The 17293-nt window shown below is 40.3% G+C and overlaps 1 protein-coding gene across 2 annotated transcripts in view; it reads left to right on the forward strand.

Moving 5' to 3' along the window:
- Positions 1–17293, forward strand: part of LOC120771466 (cilia- and flagella-associated protein 91) — a 255680-nt gene that overhangs the window by 46280 nt on the left and 192107 nt on the right. The window contains exon 1 of one of the 2 annotated variants that reach the window (XM_040099478.1): positions 16583–17035. The exons of the other annotated variant lie outside the window; for it this stretch is intronic. The gene's annotated coding sequence lies outside the window, so the exon portion shown is untranslated. Of the gene's footprint in view, positions 1–16582; positions 17036–17293 lie in introns of those variants that run through there. 2 annotated transcript variants of the gene reach the window in all.

Consider the following 17293-nt stretch of genomic DNA (forward strand, 5'->3'; position numbering starts at 1 on the left):
GACTACCTTCCCGGTAACATTAAAATCGACCACAACACGTGCGGTGTGGAATAGATACCCAGAGTTGAAGAGAGAAGCGAGACGCATTTGTAGACAAAAAAGAAAGAGAGGCCGAAGTGCGTGAATATGAAGAGCTTGTTAAGCTGGCCGACAGGGTAATGCTCAAATTTCTACGAAAAGATGCGGCGACTAACAAAAGGGTTTAAGGCTGCATCATACACTTGTAGAACCCCAGAGGTGATACAGTGACTGATGTCCAGAGTATACTGAAATTATGGAGGGAACACTTCTCCAGCCTGCTGAATGGCAGTGAACGCACAACACTAGGAGAAGGCGAAACCGATTCCCCAATCGATGACGAGACGTTTCATTGCACGACCATGAATGAGTTTGAATAGCAATTATCCGTCTGAAGAGCAAGAAAGCGAAGAGGACTATTAATATCAATGGCCTCAGTTGTAATTTGTTGCAGCAAGATGAAGAAATACGCTACTCTGCGTGAAAACCGGCATTTTAGTCTCAAGACGTTGGTTCTATGAAAACCAACTTTTATTCGAAGCTTGCTAATAACAAGAGTGTGAATTCGTTGGAAAAATAGTATAAAAGTTTAGCACAAATATTTTTATTTATTACCAAGCTGAGAGGAGTTAAAAGTCGGATTTGACTTTCTAAAAAAATTAAAATAGTTGCTTGAATATACCTTTCAAAAACTATTTAAAACCTTTATATACTTCAATTCGAATAACAAGACTTTAGTCCGCACAAATATTCAAAGCAAATCTCACAATTCTCATAGAGAACCGCTTCTATTCGGAATGTTGGCGGCTAAAATCGAATCGAAGACAATGAAACGTGCTAGAATGCGTGACGCGACTGCTGGCGCCAGCTTTACTGCCATTTTGTCTGTGTCGCGCGCACAAGCGCACAAACACAAACACGCTTTTATGTGGCGTGTAAGTATGTATGTGCTTTTCCAAGAATCTATATTTATACTTAGTCACCATGATTGGACAGGATGTGCCGAAAGCGAGCGGAGAACGAGAATAGTTTGAGTAAAGTTATTTACGTGACACATACTTGTGCCGATTACAGATTTCTATGTATGCGTAAGCATCCAAAAGGTCACATGAAAGTGTACATCGAAATGCATATATTTGCATTTGTGCAAAACATTAAATTTTAACTAGAATGTCATTTGAGCCAAACTTCTACAAATAAGTGGATGTTCGTGGAAGGAAGCAAAGCGAATTTGAAATGAACTTTTTAGGCAAATCAATCAAAGTTTCGTCGTCATTTCTATCATCCTGGACGACTGTAAAGGGCAGAAGCCATTAGAGAAGCTAGTGAGAAAAACTAAGAAAACTGTATGGCAGCGTCGTGAGGTTTATTCTAACCAATGATGCATTAGTCTGATGGCAAATGACGAAATAGTTTTTTACCCTTTCGATCTGAGGCTTGGTGCTCAAGATTTGGCCAGTTATAGCATCGATAGTAATGTTCGAACCTTTTCCATCAAATATCGATACGCTTTGTTTTTGGTCAGTTGCTTGATCAACTAAAGGGTGATCCATTTCGAGGCTCTCTACTTTTTTATTAAAGAAAAAAATACAGAAACTGCAAAATTAATGGTGGATGTTTAATATCATTCGAAAGAACATTCTTTGGCATTTCGTTTTTGAAGATTATCGCTTTCAAATGTTGCCCGCGGCTACGTCTCAGATGCACCATCTGAGTCCAGTCTATCGAATCTTGGAGGCAGCTAAGGGTGGCGTTCATCTTCAAGACCGGAAAGAAGAAAATTTAATGTTAAAGCTTTCAGGCCTATCAACCTCTCCACGTTTTTTTGTTGAAGGTGTTTTAACTTATAAATTCGCACATCGGTGGCAGTATACCGATAGACATGATATTAGGGGTTCAGCATGCCTACAGCAAAAGCAGGTCGGTAGACACGGCTGTGCTTGCCATTGTGCGATGACTAAAGGGAGCACCTACGCAAAAATAATACGCGGAGGAGACATTTTTCGAAGTTGCGGGAGCATTGAGCAATGTGAGGTCGAAAGCGGTTATTTTCTATCAAGGATGAGGCCCAAGTACATCATTTTTTCATCAGGGATGTGGCCCAAGTATATCATCTTTTCATCAGAGTAAAGCTGAGATCCCCCAAATGAAGGAAGAAATACATCTGGGATTTTGTACACTTCATAAACAAAACCACTTCAGTTTTATTTGGATTGACAGCTAGGCCGTTTCTCTCCACCCAGCTAGCTTGTGCCCCATAAACGGTATCTAGGAAATTTCCTTTAACCATTAAAGAAGCTTCATTAATTTAGATATCATCACACAGCCTCATCCCTCGAGCTATTTCAATAGGTCATTTATCACTAAGAGTCAGAGTAATGGAGATAGAACCTCAACTTGCTGAGCCCGCAAGAAAGGTCAATCTTACTCAAGTTCCATCAGTATGGTAAATAGTATCAACTGTCTTCGTGTATTCGGGCACTGGTTCTATAGGCCGCGTATGAGCTTAGTAAGTGTTGGTCAGCAACCAAAACTTCTGGGTTTCCAAAAGTCTTCTGGCATAGTGTGGAACATAAAAAGTCCATGCTACTACTCAGCTCTAAGCAAAGTGCACATGGCCGCCATGATAGATAGAGACTGTTGCATTGGTACTCAAGCGTTGAGGCTGATGGTTTTGAAGGACACAACTTATCAAAGTTGCAGGGAGGAAGATGAGGTGGATATATCACTGTCGAGTCTTCCCAAGATAGGACGAATCGTCATGGTTGCCATATTTGTTATGGACCCGGCGAATTGGCTGGAGTAGATGTTAGTCGGCTCAGTAGAACAGGGACTTGCTCTATGTTGGTCGGCCGAGCATCATTTTGGTTCGTACTTACGAGTTCTGGGCATTACAACGAACATGTGTGCCTAGCTGTGCCAAGTGGAATTATTCGAGGCCTCAATATAGTTGTGGCTTGCTCTAGGTCGCTCGAACGAAGTACTTTTTGGTCCATATTTAGGAGTTCTGAGCATCATAACGCATAGTCGTCCCTAGCTAGCCAAGTGGGTTTATTCGAGGCCTTAAGAAAGTTTTGGCTTGCTCTAGGTTGGTCGGTCAACGACCTTTTTAGTTTATACTTAGTAGTTCTAGCTATTACAACAGTCAAGCGTCTCCAGCGGTCCAAGTGGAATTATTCGAGGCCTCAATATAGTTGTGGATTGCACGAGGTCGCTCGAACGAAGGACTTTTTGGTCCATATTTGGGAGTTCTGAGCATTATAACGGATAGTCGTCTCTAGCTATCCAAGTGGGATTATTCGAGGCCTTAAGAAAGTTTTGGCTTGCTCTAGGTTGGTCGGCCAACGATCTTTTTAGTTTAGAATTAATAGTTCTAGTCATTACAACAGTCAGGCGTCTCCAGCGGTTCAAGTGGGATTATTCAAGGTCTCAATAAAGTTATGGCTTGCTCGAGGTCGCTCGAATGAAGAACTTTTTGATCCATATTTAGAAGTTCTGAGCATCATAACGGATAGTCGTCTCTAGCTATACAAGTGGGATTATTCGAGGTCTCATTAAAGTAGTGGCTTGATCTAGGTTGGTCGGCCAACGATGTTTTTAGTTTAGAATTAATAGTTCTAGTCATTACAACAGTCATTCGTCTCCAGCGGTTCAAGTGGGATTATTCAAGGTCTAAAGTTATGGCTTACACTAGGTTGATCGACAGGCGGTCTTTTTGATCCTTTTAAGAGTTCTGGGTATCACATCAACGGTCAGTCGCTTCTAGCTGTCCACGTTGGATAAACTAGTATCTATACAGAGACATATAGACGAATGAAGAATAGTACCGCAAATATGTATATGCTGTGCTCATCTGTAAAATATTATGTGAAAGTGCGGTTCCGTTAAAACGTTGTAGCTTCTATCTTTGTTTATGGTTATAAAGTGTAAAGAATTTTTCATTTCTGTAAACCTTAAAATTGCGTTTCGTACATATTGTTGTTGCGGTTGCCATTCCAACGCTGTAGGACAATTCAGCTTCGGTGCGCATTGTGCTTTTGTTGTTGTTGTCACATGGTACTTTACCGTAATTTTTTATACTTTTTGCTCTGGTTTGCAACGTGCCTCACGCTATCGACTACGCGAACTCGGTGGCCACACAAATGCCAATATATAATGGGTTCGACACAAAACGACTGTCGTGCGCAACGTCAAAGCGCAACAACAACAACAGCAAGTTGTTTATTGCTTTGTTGTTGGTGTGTGTAGGGGTTGTTGTTATTAGTTTACCGTTTCAGTGTTTTGTAATAATTCTTCGCACTGTTGCAGGGTTGTGTGGGTGGCGACTATTTGTTATTATTACCGTTATTGTACACATTTCCGCTGTGGAATTCTCCGTTCATTTGTAGTTGTTGTTGTTGATGTTTTTGTAACAAAGCGTTGCGATGTACATTTTATACACTCACACCAACACACTCCTTATGTTTACACTCCATTTTTCCCTGATTGCATTAATACATTGCCGTTATAAAATCTCAATGAGGTTACGTTGAAACCCGTTCCGAATTTGAAATGAATCTAAATCTTTGTTATATGGCGGAAAAGCTTTTAGAAAAACTTGATGGACCAAATGAGGTAGAAGTAGATTAGTCGTGTCATACATACACTATGGGCAAGAAATAGTAAGACTTTGTTCATAATTTTAAAAATCTTTATTTATTTTTTAAATCTATGTCGTACCCCTCAAAGTAATCCCCCTCGGCTCCAATACGCTTGTGTCAAAGATTTTTTCAATCCTTGAAACAGTTGTTAAAGTCAATTTCAAGTATAGGTTCAATGTGAGTAGCGAGTCACGTTTAAAGTCTTCAGTTGACTCAAAACGATCCCCGGAACGGCCGAGTTTGAGTTTGCTGAATAGCCAAAAGTCACTAGGATACGGCAGTTCAAGCACAATATTGGTTGACAATTTGACGAATAACTCACGTAGAATCAATCCAGTATGCGACAGTCCAATATTGTGGTGCAAAAACCAAGAGTTGTCGGCCCATAACTCCGGTCAAAATACAAAAAAGCTTCACGCAAACGACGCATAACACTGAGTATAATAGACAGTTTGGCAGGTCGAAACGAACTCGGAGTCCACCACACCTCGACAATCGAAGAACCTTTATTTTTTAATTGATTTGACGTGTTTTTAGGCTTCGGCACACCTTTGCCGTGATATTCGGGACATTGATCCTCTGTTTCCGGGTTGTAAGCATAGATCCAAGACTTTACGCCAGTAATAACACGTTTCAAAAAGCATTGTTTCACAGACGTTAATGCGACGCTGTTTTTCGAAAAAATTTAGTGACAAGTAGGTCGTGATTTCACTTTTCTTAGGACTAAATAATCTTTCATTATGCTTTTTACTGGTATTTGCGATATCCCAAAGATGCCAGTAAGATATCTGACTGTAAATTGCACGTGATATGTGAAGTTAGGCTATGAGATCGACCCAAACAGTAAGCTCACTGGAACAGCGACAGCTTAGAATGCCGGTCAATTGTGGTACCTAAAACTTCTGTAGTATTATAGATCTTAAAAAAAATTGGCCGGAAAGCTAAGACTGCCAAGACGTTTCAATTTCAGTCTTGCAAAGGCTGGACAATGAAGGAGAAAGTGTCTGGCTGTTTCACCTTACTCTCCTGCATGTAACTGTGACGACTTGCTGCGATAAGATCACATCATAAATTCCTATAAACCAAGGTCTAGTAAGAACCCCTGCAATTGCGGTAAAATGAACTTGGCTAAGGGCAAGTATTTCAATAGATTTCCTGCGTACTATTCAATGCCAAAAGGATCTTGCAGTCGCACAGAAGCAAGATGCCGACCAGCTCTGCCAAATGCACGCGAGTTCCGTTGGTCCAGTGCTAGAGTGCAAGACGTCTATGGAGATCAAATTCGGTCCCATTCCGATGTGATTGGGGTAAGCGTGCTGCCTCTGGCAAGGTCATCAGCTTTGCACTTACCAGCGATTCTGCTATGACTAAACACTCAAACGAGTCCGATGATGAGGTGCCTTGAAGCTACTTGTTGTGCGGACCGACACTCCTTGACTAGTTTGAACGCACATCTTGCGATCTCGGTGTTGGTACTGCCGAATGAATGCTCACCACCTTGAAAGAGGCTGCACTTCGTAGCACTACGTCTATTGTGACCGCCACTTCTGCTTGAAATATACTGCAGTGATCCGGTGACCTAATAGCTAACATTGACGGCGAGGTTCTTACTGAAAAATCCCCTCATAGCTTAGACCCAACCGTGAAAAAACTTACTGCGTCTCTTCTTCAGCGACTTCTCTTAGTCTACAAATTCCCCGTGGGGTATGTGAGCGGTGAAAAGTCAGAAGTAGCATCATCTGTAACGTAGTGGAACAAGTTTTCAGGAATGCAATTGAAGGAAGTGTCAAACCTCCTGGGGTGTAATGGGGTATAGTTTGTTTCTGGGTAAGCAGTTACAGTTGTAGGACGATACCCAATTCCTACTCTTGCGTGAGTAACTCTTGCGTAAGATGCGGTAGCCAACCCGTGTGGAGCCTGGGGTCAATGCTAAAAGAGAGGAAGGTTCAGCGGAGCCTTTCCGACATATTCGGTTTAAAGGTTTATTGAAGCGTAATCGCAGCGCCTGTTCACCAGAGATGCGGCTGCGAGTCTTGAAACAAGCGTCTCGCTTATAAAGTATAAAGCTTTATACTTGTACTACTCGTAAAGCGAGGCTGTGCGCTAGATTTCTGGTCCGCTACGTAAAAGCCACTCCCTATGAAAAGTAAACAACAGCCTCAGATGAAAGATGCAACTTTTGATGAGGACTACAGCAAATGTAACAAGGACTATGATTTGACGGCATTCACGTGGAATGTTAATAGCGGAAGTGGCGGTGGTAGGCTGATTGATGTCCTCGTAAAACTAAAAGCTGCCATCACCACCGTCCTAGAAATGCGATGGACAGGACGAAGGAGACGAGTAGGTCCTTGTGACTATGATGGAACGATAAGCTGTAGAAGATATACGACGATATTGTCATATGTAGTTGAGCGAATCAAGAGACAGCGGCTGCGCTGGCTAGGTCGCGTGTTTCGGATGGAAGAGAGCACTCACGCCAGTTTTGAAAGTTTTCGATTCAGTACTCGGGGTAGAAGTAGAGGATGAGGAAGACCTCCACAGTGCAGTAGAGATCAGATGGAGATGGATCAAATGAAGAATGTGTAGTCCGCAATGTACCTCTTAATACAGCGTTGCATAGTGCTTGCTTGTTTGCCTGTATGCCGCACCGTCTCAACGGATGCGATGCAGGTCTTGTTAGGTGCACCCCCTCTTGACCTGATTGTCATACAGCGTGCTGTTGCATTCAGGTTAAGAAGGGGCTTGAGTGTGTCATTGCTGCGGAATGACTGGATTTCTGACGATGATGTCTAGAGAGCAAGAGACTTCTAGATTATAGGGTTAGGTGTAGGTGGCAAGAACGATGGGACAATAGTCCTAACGGCCGAGTGACGTACGAGTACATTCGGGACGTTGGGTTCGTCGAAGATAACCCAGACTTCAGATTTTGTCTGAGTCTGGGTTTCCTGCTTACGGGGCATGGGACTCTGAATGGATTTTTGCATCAGAGGCACCTATCAGATACCTCGGGATGTTTTTGTGGGGCGGGGTCAGAAAATTGGTCGCATTTAATTGCGGAGTGCCCGATGTACTCGGACATTAGGGATCTGGGTGTTATGGAGATTAGCTGGACTGATGGACGATTAGATATTAGTGGTGTGATCTCCACTAGTCGGAATACCGAACAGTTAGGGTCGTTTGCGCGTGAATTGTTTAAGCGGCGAAAGCGGTTAGCTGGGAATTAGGGTTACGTTTTTGTTTGTTTGGTGTGTGTATGTGATGTATGTATGGGGTCCAACCCCTGCCACCAGTCCAGAGCCGTATGGAAGCTCAACTGGTAGTAGTTTCGGCTACGAGGTCTGACCGGAGACTTAATTCTGGTACCACGGGGAGTAGCAGCCCTTGGAGGCATCTCCAACCTGCTCATGCGGACTGGCCCCTTTGGGGAGTATCGTGGTGGTTGTGGTTAAAACCCAAATGCGGGAAGAACTGACTTTGTCAGTTGAATATGGAGTTGCATTGCAACCGGGTGCCGGACCCAAAGCACGGCAAAGCTTTTAGATGGGCCTCGAACCCTACCAAGGTGGTTAGTGTGTCCATTCCACACTGCCAATTGGTACTGAAATTGCTTAGCATTCTCAGGGCGCTGATCAACGCATTGATTTGATCCGCTGTGCTTTTGAGCGCCGTGGAGTAAGGCTGTCGTCAGCAGGTGCCCACGTAAAACACACCGGACGTTGTACTGGAGATGTTGGTGAGAGTCGCTCTTAAAGATCGTTGAAGCTTCCTAGCAATTGTAGCCTTTGCGAGCATGCCTTCACTTAAATAAATCGTAAATAAAACTATTGTTAAGAAGATTTACACGATTTATTAGCTCTGTGTGCCTACCAGTTCGATCTTGGTAACGAGAGTTTCGACCATCACTCCGGAGCGGCAATTAAAATGTTTCGCTCCAATTTGTTTACTCTTTCTGATACTAAAATAAATATTTAAATATTTTTGGAAGCTACTAACTTTATATTTATGTACAAATATTGCATTAGGGTGGTGCTTAAATTTGTTTTAAGAAATTTGTAAAGTAAATTGCTAAAGCCGGAAATGCTTCCGTGGTTACCAATGTATTCAAAGAGTTGGTAAGGTTCCGATCGGATTAAGAACCAAGTATGTAGACTTAAAAAAGTAAAAATAGTTTGCTTATTTATAGTTTTAAGTGTATTTTTTTCTTAAGTTTCCATAAAATATAAATATTCGGGAGAGAAATTTAGAAAAGTTAGCTTCAGTCTTGCTGTCACCGATTGTGGGTGTGCAATTGAATTCTTTTATGTTCTAAATATTTGTGAGAGTAATTCACTGTTTTATGACTTTATATTGTCGTACTTCCTCATCTTGTTTTTGTAATTTAACCATTTATATGTTATCCCTTGTAACTGGACACATACACCCGGCGGCTTTTGGCGCTCAAAGGCGAGCGGATAAAAGTGTTACGCTACCGCTGCTTGTTTGTTGAGTTGCTTACACAATTTCGGACAGCGTAAGCAGTCAAATGTTTGCGATACATTTGTTGTGCGCCTGAATGTAGGCTAGCTTGTTTGTTTGCAGTTGCCTTTCTCGTACACTGACGCACAAAAGTAAACAGCCGTGTTTGCAGAAAAAACACAAATACAAATTTATGCAGTGGCAGCGGCAGCGCAGAAATCACTCTTGCAAATACCCTCGGGGCGACCGTTCCTTTTGTGTTTCGCATGAAATTTCGTCGTTTTCGACAAAGCAAAGCGCTTTGTATGTGCGTGTGTTTGTATGTATTTTGTGAGACATTAAAATTCTTTGTATTTATCTTTTAACTTGTTGATACGTAAAAGTTTTTCAGTTATTGCGTTGACAAGTTGCACCAACTGTTCTTTTTTGCCAATTTCAAGTGGAATTTTAATGGAATCGATATGATTCCATGTGCGATTTGGAAATGCTTACATATTGCTTTCAGTTAGTACATATGCTTGTGGGTTGAGAATCTGCTGATTTATTATTACTGTAATTTTTATAATGCAGCTACACTTAAGTTCTTCAACAACTTGCAAAGGCAAGCATGAAAGTCCCAAGTCTCCTATAAAAGCAGTGACAGCGCTCTAACTCGAACTAAATCGCTGTTTAAAATTTTTTCTAGCCTCGTGCTCATGAACCGTGCACTCAAGGGTCAATAAGAAATGCCTAGTCTCATTATCAAACGCATTGAGTCACTTAGTGATAAGACAAAGTATGTTTGCCGGGCCATACCGATATCACATGTAAGCAAGGATAAGCACGCCATCCCTACTGTCAGTACGGGGGACGGTTTAGTGCTCCGTCATGCGTTGTACATCTGCATGGAAGCCACGGAATCTTGGCTAGCACTGAACCACCATCGGTTTTTGTGCTGTCGCTAGATATTTTTGGCCTAAGATCGTTCGCAGGAGATCCAGTGAGCTCTTTGGTCTCAGTAAAGCTAGTCTCATCCTAATTGTGAAAATACTAACACTATACGCAGTCCACGCAGTAAGGTTGAGAATCTTATCGCATGCCAGCTGCCGAAGCTGTATCGAAGATGCCGACGTGGAACCATCTCAACATTTCCTTCTTAGTTATACCGGCCCACCGAGCTGATGCGAACAGTAATTAAACGTTTAAGTGAATGTGTATTGGTCACAAGGCGCTTTGCCGGCTCTTAAGATCGGATATAGTAGTTCCATTTTTATGGCTTCAGAAAGGACTATACATAATAGTCTAAGTGTTATCCCCATTGTTAGGTTTAGCCATCGTATTGAAACTTAAAATGTGGTCATAACTTTCGTGGACTCGCACACGGGGTATCAAAGTCACTGTCCTTGAGAAATAACTTAATTAACCATTCAGGAATGAGAAAAATTCTTCGACTTAAATAAGATTTAGGACATCGAATGCTTAGAACATATAATTCTTGGCTTGGAGTTAAAGATAAAGATGATGATTAAAAAACTTTTGCGAAATGCTTTCAGGGGATTGAAATTAACATTTTAATTATTAATAACTTTAAAAGAGCAGAATTGCAGATTCAAAATGTAGCCATATCCTTTTCCACCTGGTCGTTCCAACGGAGCCGAGGTCTTCCTCTCCTTCTGCTTACCCCGGCGGGTACTTGTCGAATACTCTCCGAGCTATAGTGTTTTCATCCATCGGACGACATGACCTAGCCAGTGTAGCCGCTGTCTCTTAATACGCTGAACTATGTCAATGGCATAAACGGGTGGAGATGTGCAAACGGAGCTGTGGTGGTTATTTAGCCGACAAATTGTTCAAATCATTAATTGCAGCCTTCACCAACATGACAGGTCCTGAAAGGAGCTCCTTTATGTTCCGTAAGGAAGACGGAGTAGGCAGAGAAAGGTATTGTTCTTGTTGATAGACCCTATATGTTTACTTTATTAATTCATTACCAATTGCACCCTATACAAGGACTGTCGCAAAAGAAACAGGACTGTTAAAAAACCAACAAAAATTAATATTTTTCAAAAGTTATATTTTTTTATTCAAAGGAGTTTCCTTGTGCTTCGATACAGCGTTTAGCATGGTCAATTGGCACTTCAAATGAGTGTTTAAGGTAATTTTTCGGGATGCTCTTGAGAATATCGGTCCTCGCCTTTTGGATAGCTGAAATGTACTGAAACCAGTGTCCTTTCATGGGCAAATGAAGTTTTCCAAATAGGTAAAAATCACAAGGTATCAGATCAGGTGAGTAGGTTGAGTGATTAATGGTTAATATGGAGTTTTTTGTCAAAAAATCAGTGACAAGCGTCGACCGATGACACGGCGCATTATCGTGCAACAGACGCCAGGACCCTGCCTCACGGTATTGTGGTCGAGCACGACGAATGTGTGACAAAAGACGCTTCATAACACCAAGGTAAAACACAGCATTAATCGTTTGGCCAGGTGGGACGAACTCTCGGTGTACAATACCCTCGGAATCGTAAAAACAAATCAGCATTGTCTTTATTTTTGACTTCTGAAGACGACCGACTTCTGATCGTCACAGAGGTCCTCATGACCTTCTTGGAACCGCTTAAACCACTCATGCACATTACTACGAAATAGGCACTGATCACCATAAACTTTTTTCATCATTTGAAATGTTTCAGTAAACGTTTTTCCAAGTTTAAAACAAAATTTAATATTTGCTCTTTGCATTTTACGACCGATGACCAAAAGCTGCTGTCACTTTTTGATCGATAACATCGATTGTAGTTATCCAATTGTCTTAAAATTTTTACGAAATGTCAACAAGAGATCAAACTTTTTTAAACCAATAGGTGGCGCCACAAGAAACAGTTATATATAAAAAGTTCTGTTTCTTTTGGAACAGACCTTGTATATCCGGTTCTTTAAAGATCTTTAAAGGTCTCTTTAAAGAGTATTCTCACACTTTTTTGCAGTGATATTATAATTTTAATATTTTAGCTCTGGATTGCGCGTTTACGTGCTACTGTACCGTCCGACCGCTCATTGTTATATTAACAGCTGATAAAAGCTCTCTGCGTAAGCTTTCCTTTAATGTTTGATTTTCAATATTCATTTGTTTATTTATATTTATTTCCTCAGTATTTCTGATTTATGCCTCACCAAAAATGAAATTAATTAATAGTGATAATTTCTTTGCTAACCTTTCGTTCCTTATATGTATATGTGCACAACAACACCAACAACTGCTATGTGACAATACTTACGTACTCGTTAAATATCTACGTGTATGTATGCATGTGTGCGTCTAAATATTTGTTAACAAATAAACTGACTTCTCGACGCCACAGAAGATATCGAGGTAACGATACGCATCCCACCGGGCCATCATCATCATGGCAGCAAGAAGATACAACGTAATCCGTTAAGAAATCTGGATCTCGACTTTAAATTCGATGTTAATTCGTTTTAGCCACCACCTACCACAAAAACAACTACACAAATCGGTGTGTGTGGTGAGAGTTGAAAATTTTCGTGAAATACTTTCTTAAAGTTATAAAGGAATATTTTTGGCGTTTGTTTCTGTGTACTAGCCTTGCTTTGACTCTTTTATAAAAAAAAAAAATATTAAACAAAAAAATTTTAGATCAAATTCTGTTGAAGAGTTACCGTAGCATGTTTCTTGCTCACATTCCATACATTCATACATACAATCGAAGACATGTGTTTGTTCGATTTGCCAAACTCATACTTTGTACTCTTTGGGTGTTGTTTCTAGTGTTTTGTTGTGCGTTTTAGCGTTTCTTATATGAATTGTGGGAATTTATACTCTGCTATATAGTGTGCACGTTTTTGAATATATATTTTTCCAAAACTATTTGCATGTATGTAACCTAATTGGCCTTTATATCTATATACATACATATAGCACATGTTTTCAATTATTCCTCATTCAATTTGTCTAGTTCATTTCTTCATCTCTTTATAACGGTACTGTAAAAGCTGCTACTGAAAGCTGCCTCTATTTCTAATTAGCTGTTATGTTAATGTTGTTAACAGCTTATGTTTCACTCACACTATGTTAGTCACTCTCAACTTTCCTCTCACTGACATGAAAATATAACATGACATGTGCTTTTCGCTCTTACTCTCTTTGTGTCATTTTGAAGGTTACGTTTGGTGTTTTAGTATTTACATTATATCCATATATATTCATTATTTTCCGATTTTCCTAACAAATCATACAATTTAAGTATTGAATTTTTCTCTATGTAAAAGTTGTACCATTTGTGTTACTATTTTTCATAGATTAGTTCAACAAATTAACCGACAAGTTCTGAATTTCGATTCGCTATAATTTTTTGGTATGAAAATGGCTTGATTTTGACATCGATATATTTTATTTAAGTTTCTTTGAAATCCATATCTTATTTAGCGAAACTTAAAATAAAATAACGGTGGTAAAAGTACTAAAAACAGCTTAATTTTACAGTACAAGTCGCATATTGTGCCAGCACGACCTTAAAGCAGCAATCAATTCATGTTACTACCGAAAAATTTTACCGCATCGAAATACATAACATTCCCATATAAATATCAAATTATAAATCACAATTTTCTAATATATATTTTTTATTTGAAAACCGTTTCTTGCAGGTAAATATAACCACACATTTGGACTTTTTTCAAACTTAATATTTAAACAGGTATGTTAATTGCAATAGCCGTTATTTTGAGCGCACTGTAAACTCTGAAAGCTCTGTACTGTAACAATAACATTTCTGCATATCAAACTAGAAGCAAATTACCTAAAAAGCTAGATTACCTAAAAAGCTTCACAGGCCGCTAAGTATAATGAGCTTTTTAGAGAGTCTGACATACTATATTTTAAATGTTTTATATAAATACGCTACTTGTGTTTAAAACTTTTATAAGTTTATGTGTTTATGTTTTAAAAATGCCAGACTGATTTTACCCACAAAGCAGTCGGTGTCAATATGTAGACCTCGCCTTTCCAAGCTACTGAAAATGACTTAACAAGTGGTTTGTTCTATTTGCCTTGTTTTAGCGAGTATTTATCGAAGACAACCAACATTTTACCCACAAAACAATCGTTAGTTTTTGCCAGTATCTATATACAGGGTTTGTACGGAAAGTAATAGGGCGGAGTCGATTTAAAAAATGGTTGAACCGTTTCAATTCTTTAAAAACTTTCAAAATAAGCTCTTTCTGCGTCGATGCAGCGTTGCTAGGCAAGCATTGAAGGCGTCACGGAAGGCATTCTCCGGAATAGCCATGAGAGCCGAGGTGCATGCTGTTTGGATCCCCTCTGTCGTCTCAAATGCTTGCCTTTCATCGGCCTTTTCAGACGTGGAAACAAAAAAAAGTCCGGGGGCCACAACTGAGCTGTAGGGCAGCTGCGGGAGCGTTGGGAAGCCGACCTTGGTTAGGTAACTGTTTACAAGAAAGGCGGTGTGAGCCGTGGCGTTGTCGTGGTGCAACTTCCAATCGACTGTGATGTCTTGTCGAACCAGAATGACCCTTCGTTTGAGTCTCTTGAGGACTTCCACATAAAACTTGGCGTTGACGGTTTGTCCAAAAAGACAAATTCATTGTGGGCGATGACTTTGATGTCAAAAAAGACCACTCACAGAAACACGTCGCTCGAAAATGTTTGTCCTGATTCTCCAGGTGCTCGGAGACAGCTGACCAGCCACTCGTTCGGTCGGTGCGCGCACATTCTGAAGTACAGTCACGGTAAAACGGATTTTTTTTTTTATTAAGATAGTTCCTTCCAAGGGTGATACACTGAGTAGAGCGACACTCTAACTTTTCGATACCATTTTTGTAGTACGATTGGTCCCTTGCTTCAAAAGAGGCCATACCTTTTAAATCGGCGAAAATTTCTTCCCAGCGAGTATTCTTTTGAGATCTGAAAACAGGAATAGTCGAAAATAGTCGTCGTGGAACCAATTCCAAGTCCAATTTTTGGGTTTTTGCCATTGGTTTCACTGACATGTGGCACGGCGAATAGCCCTTTCACTTTCTTCAACTGCGGCCGTTTTTGGGAGAGTTTTTCCTTCAAATGGTCCAATAATGCTATGTGATAGTCGCTGTTAATGGCCATTCCTTCTTGTAGGTAGTCAATAAAAATAATTCTACGCTCTGGAATGAGTTCATCGAATGAAGTCCACTTGGATGACAGTCGATTGGATTTCGGAGTGAAACGATTGAGCCCTGTTTCATTCATTGTTACATATCGACGCAAATCCTCGGGTTTATTACGCTTAACTATCTTCAAACACTGCTTCGCATCATAAACTCCGGATACCTCTGCTCGAAAGTGAGCTCGCCCGGCACCCTCTTGCATAAAGCTTTCTATACCTAAATATTCGTAAAAGATATAATGTATACGTTCAGTTGATATCTCTAGAGTACCTGCTATATCGAACAACTTCACTTTATGGTCATCCAAAATTATTTTGTGGTCTTATTTGATGTTTTTTATCGGTAACAACCTCTGTTGGGCGTTCACTGTGTTCTACGACTTCGGTGGTCATTTTACCACGTCTAAACCTAGCATACCAATTTTTGATGCTTGATTTTACCGAGGCTGTGTCCGGAAACTTGTCTTCAAGTCAAATTTTTGCTTCAACTGTATTTTCCCCTTCAGAAAGCAATTTTTTATCAACACATCCATTTTTTGAAAATAACAAAGATAGCTTTACTCAAAATGATATAATTCACAAACTATTGATCCGACAGCTGTCATATTATGCTCTTGCCTTTCGCAGGTTAGGGCTAACTAAAAGTATAAACCTAATTCTAGTAGCGCCACCTACGTGTCAGCCCGGAATTTTTCCATTAATTATTATATTTTTTTTCAAAAGTTTCATCCATTTTAAATTGTAACTGTTTTTCTGAGCTTTCAGTTCAGATATACATTTTATGGGGTTCCTCATTAATTTTTTGCTTTCAATTGTGAGTGTCAACATAACCGTGAAATTGAAACACTCCTTCAATGGAGCTTTTTAAGCACCTGTATAACGGTATATGTACATGTTGATATTATAGAAATGACGCTGCACGTAATGCCCCAATACATAGTTAATACGAGTTAAAACGAACAATGCGTTTTCTAGGTTGGTAGGTTATGGGCGACACATAAGCCCGTCAACCGTGAACCATTTGCTGACTTACTCAATTCCATTTCCACAAATTCCTACTGCGTCAGCTGATTTGAGTGTTTACCGCTATGTCGTTACCGTACTATTTATAAATACGCTCCCAACCGCGTAACAGCGCTCAGCTGACTGTGGAGCTTACTCAGCGCTTACGAATATAACGTGCCTGAGAAGCTCGCTCTTACCACGCGCGAGTGTTTCATTACAATTTCGTTCCACTGCTAAGCGAAATCGCTCAATTATCGCTTCGTGCCTTTGTCCGTTTGCTTACGTTTCGTCCAGGACACAAAGCCCGAAACCAATTCAAAACAGAACCGCAAGCAGCGCACAACAAGCGTACCTTGGCAGCAGCAGCCCAATCAGCCAGTGTTACAAATCGACCGAAGCGTTCAAATCGAAAGGTTCTCTGGTGTTTGAGTTCGCGCGTCAATTCAAGACTCACCTTAAAATTTTGGTGAAGTTTACCACAATATCGTGTTTAAAAATATTGGTAATTGTATCTCACACATACATAATATACCTCTTAACTGTGTGTTGTTTTCGTTCGTCATTTCGGTGTTGTAACTAGTGAGGGGTTCTATCGCACATTGCGCGCTAAAAACACTCGTTTTTGTGTTTGATAAGCACAGAAGTTTAACGGTTAGCACGCGGCTTTAAATTTATTCGTGAGCTTTAAGAACTGCAGTTCAAGTGATAACGGTGTATACTGAGCCAAGTCTACAACTTTGAAGAGGTGATTAAGAGGTATGTAGTTAAATTGTAAGGAAGAGATAGAATGATCCATTCTTTTAAGCTTGAACTTAGAGATAGTCTTCAGCCATAATTCGAAATAAATCGATTAAATTTTGAAAATCAATTGAAATAGTATTCATCATATGGGGAGCCGCTGTGAATCAATACTTCACAATTGACACTCATCTACCCATTTACGCCATTCGAAATGCTTACATACAATATTTTCCAATAGTTCTTGGATGGAACATTGGGACCTGAAAAATATTC

The sequence above is a fragment of the Bactrocera tryoni genome, chromosome 3 (assembly GCF_016617805.1).
Source record: "Bactrocera tryoni isolate S06 chromosome 3, CSIRO_BtryS06_freeze2, whole genome shotgun sequence".
NCBI lineage: Eukaryota > Metazoa > Arthropoda > Insecta > Diptera > Tephritidae > Bactrocera > Bactrocera tryoni.